Genomic DNA, 16,018 nt, shown 5'->3' with positions numbered 1-16,018 from the left:
GGTTGTTGCAGATATGAAGGGCATGCTCTTTCTTCCCTGGTCTACCGCAAGTTCTAATTTTTTTTATTACTGCTCTATCCGTCTTTCTCTCCATCTTTGTAAGTAATGTTGCAAGATGCGCAGCTGTTTTTGCCCGGATTGTTGCTAGTCGTGACACGTTGAAACCCTATGCGCCGTTTTTAGTTAATATTTATTTGTAGTGTTTAGTTCGGCGCCGCGGTATTATACCGCGTTCGTTAAATGTATTCTAAAAACGCGCAATTTTGTGTCTGGTGTTGGTACATTATCAACTGCATGCGGCGAACGTTTTGATTTCGTCTCGTCTTGCTCGGGGAAAGCGTCTAATTGCATTTGAATATCATAACTCATTACTTATTACTTATTATTATATTAAGTGGGTCCGACATTAACACGGACAACGGCGCCGATAACTCAGCTTTCCTCCTTACTCCTCTTGCCATCTCCACCGGTGATGTAGTTTTCTAATTTATGATTATATAGACATCAAATCTGTTGATCTATTGGGTCGCGTGCCTTAACGAGTTGTTATTCTGTTGGCGTACGGTTCGGTTAGCGTGATCTCTTCGCGCACTAAGGAGGAACACCCGCGAGATGGCAAAAAAAAAAAGCCCGTTAAGCCCTTCAGACACGTGGGGGACGCCCTGCTTTTCGATGCCGCAGGCTCACCAAAATGGTGCTGAAGAAGGGCCAGGCGCACTCCTTGTTTCCGTGCTCCGAAAAGGAAGGCTGGAATGTCCCCATTACTCTGACACTAGAGACGCCCGAGGACCTCGTGGCTGTCTCAAATGCGCCCCTGACTGCGGATCCAACAGAGTGAGTACTCCGCATTCATTACGCCTGGTGTCTTTCTTTACCTTTACCATGGTCGGATAAACTAGTTCGTATTTTACGCTGTTCCTTTCTTCTACTACATTTACTTACTTAGTGAAATAAAACGAACATTCGCCAATGGAAAGACGTGTATAGGAAAATAAAACTTGACGTTCCGGGTCCCGTACGGACCCTTGATCACAATAAAGGCAAACACAGTGGCTGTTGTTTAAATATGTTTAAATGTGTTTAAATAAGAGCCACTGTGTTTGCTTTTATTGTGATGAAGGATCCCGTATGAGACCCTAAACGTCGAGTTTGATGTGCCGATACACGTCTTTCCATTGGCGAGTGTTGGTTTTATTTCACTATGCTCATTCCTCGCCAGACGGGTTTCCGTCGAACTCTGGAATATGCATTTATTTACTGTGTCAAGGCTTATTTAAGTGCTTGCTTATGTAATGCTTGTTTATCTAACGACTTATTGTGTCGTAACTTGTTCATTTAATGTGGCATTTATATAGATCACTTGATTTTTAGATTTCAGTATATTTTAAACGTTGTCCGTCCCCCTTTGTCCCCCACATCTTATTAATATTACTGAAGCGGCCTTTACGGGTACGATCAATTGATCATGAATACTATAATCTTTTAATAATTGCCTGCAATAATAAATGACCACGTCCTTGGCATGGCATTTAGTTCTATCAATACTGTTGGATGTATCCTATATATATACATAGGTTACATCAACAGTATTGACGGAACTGAATGCCATGCAAAAGACACGGTCATTTATCATTGAAGGCAATTCCATTAATACTGTTGGATGTAGCATATATATATACATATATATATATATATATATTAACGAGCTCTGACACCCGTCGAAATTGCTATGGAGGTCGCTTTACTGGCTGTTGTGACTGATAATTTACCATTGGCGCCATTTGCCAGTTCTCACCGACTCTCGCGAAGGCTGTGTTGCTGGACTTCTCTATTATATTTCACCGCCGCAGTGGTACAAACTTCTGATGGACCTACAACGTGCAGCCGCTTCAACACGATGTTAGAAGCAAACAAACAAATATGGAAATTACAGGCTGGAGGAAAAAAATGGCCAGGCTTAGCTTGGTTAAGCCAAGAATGCGTTGCATATTTGGGAGTTGGGAGGAGCGGGAGTCAGGTGGTGGCTGCGGCCGCGCGCGACCGCGCGAGTTGGGGCCCAGCTTTTCCTCCGGCTGTCGTGACGTCACGTCACGTGGTTGCGCTAAAGGTTAATGGTGGCTGCCCGGCCGTGCCCAAGGGCTGAACTCAGTGATTGCAATATGCAACGCATAAAAAGAAGAGCGCAAGGTGTTCTTGTCTAGCCGAGTAGTGTATACGCGAGGTAGAATCAATTTTGTAATCATCATAATTACGTTTCCAGGCTAGAAATTCGGCACTTCGATGCAGGTTGCATTTCTGGCTCTTCTTTGACCTTCATACCGAGAGCACGGCCACTGTATGGCGTCGCCCCGCAAAAAACGGTTGGGGAGGTCAATTTAACATCTTCGCTACCTTGCGCAGATGAGACTCTTTCCCTATACTTCTTTGTCATATTGGGATAAGTAGCCAAAAAAGAATATCACCTATAGCCTATAACACCATTCTTATCTGTAAGCGGGATTGCTTGAACGAGCGGATATCACTTGCACAAAAAAAATAGAAATGCATAAATGTCTATCAAATGTTCGTACATGTATTGCATCTTACGACTGGCAGCAGGGGAGTTGGCGCAGCATATCTACTTGGAAATAACTCCAAGCAGGACACTACTTTCAAATATGCGTCCCCCAAGAAATGTGCGCCCGAATACGTTGCAGTCATTTTCTGTTGAAATGCATAAAAAAAGCGTTTTTTTTTTAATTAATGAAAACGCCGCATTTACCCACTATTTCAGCGGGGCTCTTCTCAGGAATTGTGCTAGTTTAAAAATTCCTTACAAGTGGATGTGCAACTCACTGGCTTGCTTTCTTCGATTTCATTACCTTCCCTGAACTTTTTCGTTTAACCTTTATTACCATAATCCTGTTAGCCAGACCAAGTCCGCATTTTCAATTCTCTCGTTTTCTTGAAAGCGATGCCTCGATAAAATTGCCATTTCCCCCAAGTGACTTTTTTTAAAAAACAGTATGACTTATTTTGAAGAAGACTCGCAATTCTATTACAGATAGGGCATGCTTATGTGATTACGCGTACCTGTTTCTGTCGAGAATAGAATTTGTAATGTCGCGCCTAACCCAACCTAACCTAAAGCAAAGGGAGGTCGATCCATTCACTGGTGTATGTGGGGTGTAGGCTATTTGAACAGCACCTTCGGAGTCAACGAAGCGTAGCTCCTGAAAACAGCAGTATATAATATATCGGTAGCATTGCGTAAGTTAACTTGCAAAGCGAGAAGGCTCTCCTGGTTTTCCATATGCGCGTCTTTGAGCTAATCTCGCATTTCTTCCTTTTTGTGGGGTCACGTAAGTGCCATTTTATTAGACTTCACTTATGCATACGTGTTCAGTTTTTCATTCTGATTTCGGATTAGACTTAGTTTTGTACAGACCAGTAAATTCCTGAGGTGATTGAAAATCGCCTGTCATTGTTTGAGTTCTTCATTGTGAGAAAATGACATTAGGAAAATATTATTATATTGCATGAGTCAAAGCCCAAAAGGTAGAGAAAATAATGATACAAGCATTTTCTTCTTTTTTGTGGGGTCACGTAAGTGCCATCTTATTAGACTTCACTTTTTGTGGCGTGGGAACAAAGTGACAAGAATACACTGAAATAACTTTCGAAAGCACTTATCATACATATAGCTGAGAAAGAAGTGGAAAGGTTTATCGCGAGAAAATTGCATTTGGCTCCCATTCATCTGAGAGGCCTGCTATAGATTTTTGGCAATATTGTTCATTAATGTAGACAAACATTAAGAAGTTATGAAAAAGGTTATAGATTCCGAAAACGTAACTTTACAAATTCGGTTTCTTTTTTTTCACAATTTGCGGCCTCCTGAGACGCATCTTCCCACTTTATAGTATGTATATGGCGAAGGCTTCCACATTATTATCTGCAGGAATGGCAGCTTCACTGTCCACAAGTTCGAGCCAACGATGGCCATGCCACCGGACATGCTTGCCTGGAATGTGTTTCCAAAGACTATGAATCATACGGCCGCCGTTCCAAACGTAAGAGTGGAAATATTTTTTTGTGGTTGTCGAATGACACAGGAACGGTGGTTGATAACACAAGAACGGTGCGACGCGTTCTTTTTCAGCTCCGTTGTACTCAAAGTGCTCAAAAGAGCAAGCGAATAGAATAACATCTACTGTATACAGAATGGTTTGCTTGAAACGAATCGTTCATGTGTACATTTCTACAACGGCATTTGGGGATATATGGCTCGCCGCGCGTGCTAGTATTCGACAAAACTGCGTAATCGCAAGTGCTGCGCGAATGTTTGTTCTGGGCACCGGTTGCACCTAGTTCAAGTGTGAGCTCTTTTTTTTTTTTTTTTTTTTTTTTGTAGAGCGCACCTCTTAGGCGCCCGTTCTTGCAATGAGTGTCGGCGTAACCAAGCGAACGGGCACGGCGAAGAATACAAGAGAGAACGCGGAGCGCAACTGTGAATGTAAGATGGCGATAGCGAAAAGAGCGCGAGCAGAAATAGAGCGGAGGAGTAGGGTATCGCGATAACGTGAGAAGAAAAGCGAACATGGGCTCTGCCAACCGCGGCTACGAGATGGCGACAGAGTATAGCGCGCGTCGTCTGGTGGGTGTCGCACGCACGCGCTGCCTCACGCGATCTCCCGATTAGCGAGGCAGTCGCGCCCACTTGGCTCCGTTTGCAACGTGTCGCTCGAGACAGATTGTGCGCGCCGACCATATACCGTGAAATGAAAACACGTAGGGAGCAGCGTTCAAATTTCGCATTAGAGAGTATCGTATTCGTCGGCGAACTTTTCGAATCTTAAGGGAATGCAATTATTTTCTTGGTCTATTAAGTAGTTTAGCGGCTCCGTAAGGTCCGTTCTATCGTTTTATTGCCTCATCCTTGGCACTTCGCGGTATGTAGGTAAGCAGGTAGACAGGTAATTTTCTCACCTTACTTTAAGAAATATATATTGTGGGCGATGTGGGGATCAAGCCTCTGCCATCGAGCACAGCAGCCGGATGCTCTAAGCATCAAGCCATAGAGCGCAGCTCTGAGGCGCCCGTTCCTACGGCGTGTGTCGGCGTCGATGGCGTAACCGAGCGAACGAGCGCAGCGAAGCAGCAAAGAGCGCACGCGGAGCTGGAGAACGAAAGAGGCTAGTCGCGAACGGTGGAGAACCAATGAGGGCGGCCCCTTCAATGACGTGCGCGCAGGAAACTGGTGTCATGCGCACCAGCCCGACCGCTCGATGCGTACTCCTATCTGGTCTCAGCCGGACCGCTCGTTTCGTACCATTGTCGGCTCCCGTCAGCTCTCGCCCGCGCTTTTTTGGTTTGCTTGGTTTGATACTGTTCGCGCTTGTTTCGATTCTCATGCTTTGCGATTGTTTCGTAATCGCGAATTGGGTAGTACTTTCTCGAAGCCACGCGGCACCGACAATTACGTACGCTGGAACCTACAACGTGTCATGTATAAAAGCCTAGGTGCTTGACCGGCAGATCAGATATTCAACGACTTCGGACTCTGCTACACCTCTCGCTCAAATTATTTGTCTCAGTACACGGAAAAATCAAAACACGCGTACAGCTGCGCTCAAATTTTGCAGTAGGGAGTATCGTAGTCGTCGGTGATATTATTTTTTTTTGTCTTTATTGTAGGCCATCATGGCACGCATGCTTATCTCGTTGAAAAGCCAACCAGCTCTTTGAAACACTCGGCGCGTGCAAACCGTGCCACGTCATCGTCCTTCCTTGCAACAGCTCGCGCATTGAGACGCCGTGTTAGACTGTACTGTCTCCGCGACCGGCCCACGTTGCCCGGTACTTTTCTCGTAACAGGTTATGCTGCGTAGAAACTGTGCGATCTTCTGCAGACTTCCTGATCGGCCAAGTTAGTCAAGCTTTAACAATTCTTCGCCGAAGTACAAACGCCACCTTCGTTTTAATATGCACCTCATGAAATAGTCATGTGTACGTGCGATCGCATAACACGTAGTCTCTGATGATGACATCAAAATCCGTGTTTCTCTCGCCTAAGCTCATCCACTGCCTATGTAGAACCCAAGAATCGCCATGTCGTGGGCTCGCGTTGAACGGCCGGTGAAGAAATCGTGGCATTGCCGTCATACGGTCGTCTACGACTTTGTTGTCGTCGTGCTGATGTAACATACTCGTATGCTCGTGACCCAGCTACACAACTACACTTAAAGGCTCACGTTGGTCCACCTGCTATCGTTTTGCAGAACTGCAAGCAATGGCATGGATAGCCAGATACCTGCAAAAAACTTATAACGTAGATTCCGAAAGTGCGTGGAATCTGCGTAGTCTTATATTTTGTTATCGCCTGTTCGAGAGAAAATGTGAGCTCCGAGTGTCGGCAGTATGGTAGCGCCGACGATTGAGTATCCTGTTATGGAAAGGAAACGATGTTTCCGGTCGCTTTTCTAGCAGTGTGTATAATGGTATAACGCTGCGCTCTCTCTTCAAGAGGGATATTTCTAAATCCATTGTGTAACATGTGATAGCTTCATTCTCCCTATAAGATGGTATATCGTAAATTTTAACGCACCCCGTTCAAGAAAGCATTGGAAACTCTTTCAAATCTGGATTCTTTTTATGTCATTGTCTCACTGAGTGGTTCCTTCGCCTAGATGTTTTCGCATACATTAAACCTTTCTTTTTCGTGATTCGGCGTGCGCGGCAGAATAATCACTAAACTCACCATACTACTGTGCGCAGCTGGTTCTAAGCAAAAATTTTGCCTTAGCTGCCTGCGAAACTAGTAATTTTTCTTCAACTTGGAGTTCCAACACTTGATTTTTTTCTCTTGCACTTTTGTTTCAATTTCGTACCGTTTTCTTAAGAAGATTTTTTTTTTCATAATTCGATGTCGGGACGCACAGTAACACGATTAGATGAAGTAAACGTAGCGCGTATACATAGTTACACTCGTAAGGAAAAAGAATAATTACGGCGTTTTACGTGCCAGAACCACCATCTGATTACGAGGCACGCCACGCACATTAGTATTAAATTATGCCACCTGGTGTTGCTTAACGTGATCCTAAATATAAGTACACGAGTGTTTCGTGCATTTCGCCCCCATAGGAATGCGGCCGCCTTCCCTCGTGCTTAGCAGCCCAACACCATAGCCACTAATCAACCACGGCGGGTCTCATAACGAAGCGCAGTCCCCGAGTATTGAGCACTACTTTACTTCTATTTTCTATTCGAAGCTTCTGTTTTTGCAAGATTATTCCGCAGTACATTTACTGCTTTCCTAAGCATCCTCCCCTCATTCATCCCTACTATATGTTCCTTGGTACGAGACATGACTTTTATCTAAGTGTTTTGTACTCAATTCTCCTCACTCTAAAGCACCGGCTGTTCCTCCTGAACTGGAATGTAAGTTAGTCCTATGATTTACCCTGCGCTTCCTAACACCCGTCGCATCCTTCACACGAAAATACCGCGTAACAAACCGCAGTACCATATAAACCGCCGCGGTTGCTTAGTGGCTATGGTGCTGGGCTTCTAAGCACCAGGTCGCGGGATCGGTTTCCGGCCACGGCGGCCGCATCTCGATGGGAGCGAAATGCGAAAACACCCATGTACTTTGATTTAGGTTCACGTTAAAGAACACCAGGTGGTAGAAATTATTTCGGAGCCCCCCTTCCTACGGCGTACCTCATAATTAAATCGTGGTTAAGGCACATAAAACCCCATATTTCTTTAATACCATATACTTGTTAGCAATTGCGATGGGTAGTGTGGCGTTTTGTTTTCCGTAATCCAATTATCCTTCCTAGTGTTCTGTTTGCGAGTATCGCTACTATACGCAGCTGAGCCCCCCCCTGAACTCACCTTGTGCTGCTATGGCTATCCGTTATCTCATATCTAACTACCGCAGGTGGCGAAAGGGCACAGACGCGGCGTTCCACGTCGGTTTAACTGCAATGTGTTCGATTAATTGCATTCCTGATGGCGTCACTTCTAATCGGGAGCCTGATTGAAGTCAACCACTAAGAAGCCTACACAAAAGTTCTAGCGTCACGTCACCCACTTCAACAGCTTACCTTGGTCACTTTGTTTCCGCTTCGCAGAAATTGAACATATACATGAAGCAAGAGAATACGGGCCTGACGGGAACTGCAAAGAAGGCCTTTGAGTTTATTGAAAAGTTCTTCCAGAAGGCTGGCGGAGAACACATCCCAAAGATTGGTGCGTACTAGAACTCTATCGCGCAGCAGTTTAAGGGACGTTATGTTAGCCATCCGCACGGCAGCTATTCGGAAACGAGACTCACACAGTGCGCAGCAGAGTACAATGTATTCAGTGTACATAGCACAGTGCAGTCACGGCACTTCGGGGTGGACGCTGTGTTGACGCTCAGCCAGTGGTACCAGCGCTGACTTAATCAACATAACGTAACGAAATGAGCTAATTTGTGCAAGTTTTGGGAGGAAATAGCGCTATACAGGGGACATGGAACGAAAACACACAAGTCTATGTACTGATTACGATAAATATATAGATATATATATACATATATATATATATATATATATATATATATATATGTGTGTGTGTGTGTGTTGTGTGTGTGTGTGTGTGTGTGTGTGTGTGTGTGTGTGTGTGTGTGTGTGTGTGTTTGTGTGTGTGTGTGTGTGTGTGTGTGTGTGTTACGTTTTAGGGAGAGTTGCGCCTAAGAATGAACACACTGGGAAAACGGTGTAGACGAAAACAGCGCGATAGGCGGTATTCGCACGTGACAAAAAAAGGGGGGGAATGAGGAGGAGAGGGCAAATCGAGCCTGCGTCATGTCAACACAAGCTGCGCAGGAAATTGTGTTCAACGTGATATAAGGCAACAGAAGTATCACTTACGCAGTCACCGCCCTTTTCCTTGATGTGAAATGCTTCTCCTCATTCCCACTTTCTTTTTGTCACGTATGAACACTGCCTATTCCTCTTTGTTCTTTCTTAGACGCAACTCTTCCTAAAACATAGCCACGCACCTACTGGCCCAGCAAAATGTTCTTCTGCACTATACTTACTGCACGTTAAGCCGTTTAGGAACCGTCAGTTGGCATAAAAAAAGAAAACGAAAGCCAATATGAAACTCTGATTTTTCAATTAGTCTTCATTTAGTATTCCGTGCATTTTTAAGGCAAGTTTACATCACTGTGCTCTTTCTCGTGGACTTGTAATGTTTTGTAAACCGCCTTACATGTAATAAACATTTGAGTTTCGTAGTTATCGCAGGGCCACGTCTCTTCGCTTTCGTTGTGTCACGTGTTTAGCTTTGCTGATCGTACTGAGCAGATTCCGAAGAAGGAAAGAAATGGCATATCAATGTGTTATCACGCACAGCCTCTGTAACTTGTAGTTCTTTTTTTTTCGGCTTTTCTCCGAGCCCTAACTGTGTCTCGCACGTCGGAAGGCGTTCGTCTACATTGAAGTATACCGCCTGCAACCAGTCGGGAAGAGCGCGTTTCGTTGTAATCTCTTGAAACGCAAGGGACCCAGCCCAGCTCAGCTGACCGAGAAACGACCGAATACCACGGGTAGCGATAGCGGGTATATGCTTTGTTTAGCGACTAGATGATGTAGTTGGGCCGCTGCATGGAAAAGGGCGCGCACTATTTTGTAATTATTCGTGTATTGTGAACCCAAGCGCTTATCTACTATGCGTAAGCGTTGTGAGTCGAGCACGCTGACACAACTGGCTGACAAAGAGTAGCGAAAGATGCTGCAGTATCTTTTGTCGACAAGCCGATACTAACTGTACAAAAACCATGTACTAAGCATGATGCTCAAATTGGCTGAACAGCTGCAGCATCAAACTTCCGTCCAGTATTCCACGACTGCTTGCTATATATATATGTATATGTATATATATATATATGATATTCCTCTCGCTTTTACCACTCGAACCGCCACCGGATTTTTCTTCATCAGCATTGTTATTCTCTCAAAGCTCAATCCCCCATTTACCCCTATGAGCATATATACTTGCAAAGCCTAATAGCATCGCTAAATGAGTTACGGGCCAGTCACGTTAGGCCGTATTAGGCACATTGCGTCTTGAAGGCGGTTTCAAATCACTATTTGTTCAACTTATGTTGTGCTCCAGTTGTTTAGTTGTACTAAAATAATGTTGCTCCCGATTGCATTATGCGGTGCCATGCAATGCGAGACCCACTATTGGTTGCACAGGTTGAGGAAAAAACGTTACGGGGTCAAAACGGGGCTGGCGTACGAGCAGCCAATGCGTTAAGTACTGTGTCTCCTCATGCCAAATGCTAACGTTAGAAAAGCGCAGTACATTCAGCTGTAGAGGGTAGCAAGCGTACTTGGTTGTGTTCTGTTCACATTCAGGTTTCAGGTTTTGTTGCTTAGTTTTCCAAACGAATTCTTGCAGACATGGTGTTCGGCCCGGCAGCAGAGGCGCAGGAGAGCCTCGGCATTATTGTGCTGGACGAAACCCTTACAGAAGAGGAAATTTGTGCTAAAATCGCCAGACAGGTGAGCAGGAGACGCATGCCAAATGTCATCATGTCTTTTACCGGGTGTTTTAGCGAACACTTTCAAAATTTTTTTGTTTAATTTCCTGTCGCAGGTAACGCAATTCTGGTCCATGAGCTGGTCTACTCGAAGAGACGGATATCACATCCACAAAGAATTGATATGCATAATCAACTAATTAACAAACATGCACTAATTACGTCTTAAGCTAATTATCGCATGGTATATACTGCAACTTACAAATTCTAGCCGTGGAGTCCGCAAGGCGGATCCACTTGGAACGAATTCTCAGGACGACACCAGTTTCGATATATTAATTCCCGAACTTTGCGGCGTTCCAGTTACTTTTGAGCATCAATGCAGACAACGACGTTTTGTTAGGAAAGTAAGTGGAACGACAGTGCATTTTTGTCGCAAGTCTGACGGCGCATATCTCGTAAATGGTGCCATCCGCACAGTTCTTTTTTCATGTAGATATGCCTTGCAGTCTTACGCGCTAAAATATGTGAATTGCAAAGTGTTTTGCGAGGTAATTAGTTATAACATAATTAATGAATTTTTAATTAGTCGATTATGTGCTTGAATTTTTTGTGCATATCCGCCTCTTCGAGTAGACCAGCTCATGGACTAGAATTGTGCTATCAGCCACAGGCGATTTGCAAAGAAAATTTGAAACTGTTCGCTGAAACACCCTGCATGTCTTCTTGCATGAGGCGCTTCTTAGCGCCCCGGCAATGCTATGGCCACCTGCGTCCTATACACACTTCAGCACCAATGGGGGTTGTCTGTTGTGGCTACATCGTAGTCGCGTAGGCGAGCTTAATAATAATAATAATAATAATAATAATAATGATGATGATGATAATAATAATAATAATAATAATAATAATAATAATAATAATAATAATATTTATTATAATGCCTACATATTGACACAATGATGTGGGGCTCTCGCACCACGGGACGGCGCGCGCATAGGTCGGCGCCATGAAAGACGATGAAGCACATGAGCTGCACGTTCTTCTTCTGGCCCGCCATTAAAGAGAAGCGTCTGTTTTGTAAGACTCCGTCTTCAATCTACGTTACAATATACATAATGTGTCGATTGAGATAAAACACCACTGCTTCGCTGCTCTTCCTAGTTCAAAAGTGGAAGGGCTGGTCAATTCGTTTGAAGCTTCGCATACGATTTCTCAAACTGTCTGAGCAATTATTACTGCTTTACCTTCACTCCAAACACCAGTGACGAGGCTTCAATTTTTTGTATGGTAGTAACAGTGGGGACTATTATGCCTTGAAATAAAACGTTAAAACATAAAGCAATGAAAATGGGCCCACCTCTAGGGGTAACGAAAGAGTGTCTGATAGGCCATGTTTCTCTATGCGTGCAACAACCTGACTTTTCATACTCGTCATGGCACTGTATTGGATGGTAGCAGGTAGAAGTGAAGTGTCTGGCCCTGACCACCATCAAGTTTTTCATTGGTGTGTTTCGAGCACTTTTTGGGGGCATTTTGTTCTCTAGGTTGAGCTTTGCCTCGCTCATGTGGCTTTCGGATTACCTTTCCAGAGCTTTCGAGGTTATCGTTTCCAGTACAAGATAAAACAGCGCAAAAGATACTACAGAAATTTTAATAATTAACTAATAACGCGTAATCATTATTTGACTCCACTGTTACTTCGCACTTGCTTACTTACGTTGCTAGCTTATGCAAGTCTACTCATCGCTTTTTTTTCCAGAGCAAAAGAATTCTCACGCATTAGTAGACTAATGTCAGAATTTCTGGAGAATTTTGCAAGCGAGCGTCGCCCATAACGTCCGTTTCCGATCCGCTTCTGAAGAGATCCCTTCCTATCCTTCCTGTTGATTATCTTACAGTTGCTGTCACTGTTGTCGTTGTTCCTTCTGCCGACCACGATGGTCCCGTTATCGTTCATCGTTCCTACACTGCTTCTCCGTTGCACCAAGCTTACCGTTTCTTTGGTGTCATTGCAAGAGCTCGTCTCGGCACATCCGACCCCTTCAAGGCGATCGTGTAAACTGATCCTGACCGTTACCACAACGCGTTTTTTGCCCAACTACATATACCACTCTGTTATTATTGTCATGTTATACTATTTTATTGCATCAAATTACTATGTCGAGACGACGGCGACGTGACCAGTGCTTTTTTTTTAAATCAATTCTAAAGCCACCAATTGTCTACAGTTACACTACTATAACGATTAAATGTCTTAAAATGACAAATTACGCACAGTCACAAGGCGTTACGGGACAGTCATGGTTTCACCAGGGCACTCCAAAGAATACTTACGCGTTAAAAACGCCTACCTGTTCTGATTATCAAAGCTTGTTGCTTTGAGACAATTAGTTGTTACCTTGCATGCTGTTATCCTCAGCCTTCTATTATGCTATTGCTCATAGTTTCAATTCAGCAACAAGTCGAAGTGACGTCGTGGTGTCTGTGCCCACGGTTTCGCTCATCCTGCAGCTTGCGGTGTGAGCGAACGTATGCGTAAGACGAACAGCGATTCCGTCTACGATAAGAAACGGGACGTCAATACGTCTATACAATCACATCCACGTATAAAAAAAAAATTCGGGCCGAACCATTCATATGGTGCCATATTAGCCAGCGAGGCTGTTCTGACCAGCTAACGGTCAAACTCCGCGTCCAGAAACGAATTTGGAATTCGCCCTGGTGGAATTCGAAGTAGGTGGCAACTCACGCTTCTGCCGCTTGGACGCAGACTCGAACGACGTAGTTTGACGCTTACGAGCGGGCTCCAGTGCGTGATCTTCATCGGTAGCTTGCGCTCGACGCCGACGATTAAACTCGTGCATCTGCTCGCGCTGAAGTTCTTTGGAGGCAAAGTCACTGGTCGCATTCTCCGCTTTCATACGGGCCCGCAGTCGTTGGTTATAGTAGCGTCTCTGCTGTGGACGCCTCTCCTTGTACTCGGGTTGATCTTCGGCCGTGCGCACAATGCGTGGTCTTCCCATTTTCCCCATTCTTGTTCGAGTGGTCTAACTCTGAAATGCGCAATCCGGTTCTTACACACCACGGAGGCTACCGCGGCGCACTTGTCCGTGTTTTCCCGCCACAACTGCAGAGACGTTGTATTGATGGCAGACGACAGCAGACGCAGCCGGCAGCAACGATAGCCAAAACGGGTGTACTCCCCCACTACGCAGCTACGGCGCCCCGTAAAATCACCTGTCCTAAGCTTTCTTTTCTCTCCTCCGTACTATCATCCGCTCTCCCCTATTCGGCGCTCGCGCCGCCACCTATTTCGTTCACTTTACGGACGTTAGCCGGCCCAGATACCCTCCCCCCCCTACTCCAGGCTGCGCCGCCATCTTCTTTGTTCACTTTACAGAGGTTAGGCACCTCCCTCCCCCCTCCTCTATGAGAACACCGATGCGGCTCGTTCATACATGTCCGTCAGTCATGGTGATGCCTGACAAGGGTGATGCCGCGAAATAAGTACTCCTCGTGAACGGCTCGACAGCAGACGACGGGCTATCGTCGCCTTATGATTGGCTGGAGAGGCTTGTTCTAAACCTCTAACATCAGTCCTGTGCAACATGAGGCCACTCGTATCTATCAGTCGCTTCGTGCGATGTTCTATCTTTTCATCCTCTCACTTAAGAAAGTCTTCATAGGCGTTTGCGAATTCGGCAGAATAATTTTCTTCCAGCCCGTGACCATCCTACGGTGCTTCGCGCCGGCTGCGCAGTAGTCAAGTCAATACGACTGCGTGGAAAAAGCCGACCGCAGTGGCCTGGTATCGCGAAGTGAACAATGTCAAGTGTGCACGACGCTGAGCGTGGTCACTAAAACGCTTCGCACCAGCAAAGTCAGCATTTGCGCTGCTCAAATCCTGTTGTCTTATGTGCCGTCCCGCCGCCGCATAATGCCATCAAATATTTCAATTCGTCTCTGTGAAGTTATGACATCATTGTGTATTTTGCGGTGTAAGTGCCTATTGTTTAGATTTTACTAAAGGACTGAAAGAACTTGACATTAATGAGGCGAAGCTTGCAGCATAAGGCTGACAATTAAAAAAAATTGTTGCATTTATGCGTAACTGCCATATTTACCTTAAGCCACAACACAAGTATCCGCAAATCCTCAAACTCGCTTCGACTCTGCTTCAGTGATATTTCCAGCTTCACAAGTTTCAATTCCCGACTGAGAAAGTTGAAAGATACTTCTCCAGAAAGAGATCAGGCAAGGAGACACAATCTATGCAATGTTATTCATGCTTAGAAGAAGTATTCAAGCTATTAGACTATGAAGACTTAGGAGGGAGGATCAACGGCGAAAATCTCAAGAACCTGTGTTTGCAGACACACAATCTATCCAGTCCTATGCTTAGAAATATTCATGTTATTAGAATATGATGGCGTAGGAGTGAGGATCAACCGCGAATATCTCAACAGCCTTGGTTTGCAGATGACATTGTCCTGTTGAGTAACACCGAGGATAAATTGATGAACAATTCAGGGATGAACAAACGATTAAGGACCTTAACGGAGAAAGTCGAAGAGTAGGGTACAAGGCTAATATGCAGGAAAGAACGGTAATGTTCAATAGCGTGTAAATCACACAGAAATTCATGATCGACATTCAGCCTCTAGAATGTGCGGAAGAGTACGTTTATCTAGGTCTGTTACTTACAGGGGGCCCTGGTGATAAGAAAATTACATAAGGAAAATAGGTTGGAGCGCATATGGCAGGAACTACCAAATCATGACATTGAGCTTACCACGGTCATTGAAAAGCAAAAAAGTGCAAACATTGAATTATATTGGTGCAAACATATCAGGCAGAAATTTGGAAGTTTCCAAGGAAGCTAGATAACAAATTAAGCACCGCGCAACGAGCGATGGAAAGAAAATGTTAGGCTTAACAACAGCAGATAAGAATGGAGTGGTATCTGAGAGCAAACGGGTGTAGGCGATATTCAAGGCTTCATTAAGAGCAAAAAGTGGAGCTCAGCAAGCTACGTGATTCGTGGGGCGGATTATCGGTGGTCCACTAGACATACAAAAAGGATGCTGATGGAAAGGAAGCGCAGTCGAGAGCGGCAGAAAATTAGGTGGGGTGATGAAATTAGAAAATTACCAACTAAAACTTTGAATCGGCTAGCGCAAGTCAGGGGTAATATCGGATCGCCGATAAAGGCCACCGTCCTGTAGTGGACACAAAAATGGCCTGATGACGTTTTACAACATGCTAAATTCGTCCGAAATTTCAACGCACTGTTCCTCTTGAGCTGCAGTTCGCTTCTGTGACGCTGCATTCGCCTGCTTACAAAACGGCGTCCGCCGCGGCTTGGATAAAATCAACCCAACCTTGGCCTCACATTATTAGTACAGCGACGGGATCCGGACAAAGTGCGTCAGTGTAGCAAGATCGACGTCTCGAACCGATTTGATCCGAAACCATCTCGAATGTAGAACCGTT

This window comes from Dermacentor andersoni, chromosome 2 (assembly GCF_023375885.2).
Source record: "Dermacentor andersoni chromosome 2, qqDerAnde1_hic_scaffold, whole genome shotgun sequence".
Lineage (NCBI taxonomy): Eukaryota > Metazoa > Arthropoda > Arachnida > Ixodida > Ixodidae > Dermacentor > Dermacentor andersoni.
This window is presented reverse-complemented; position numbering follows the sequence as displayed.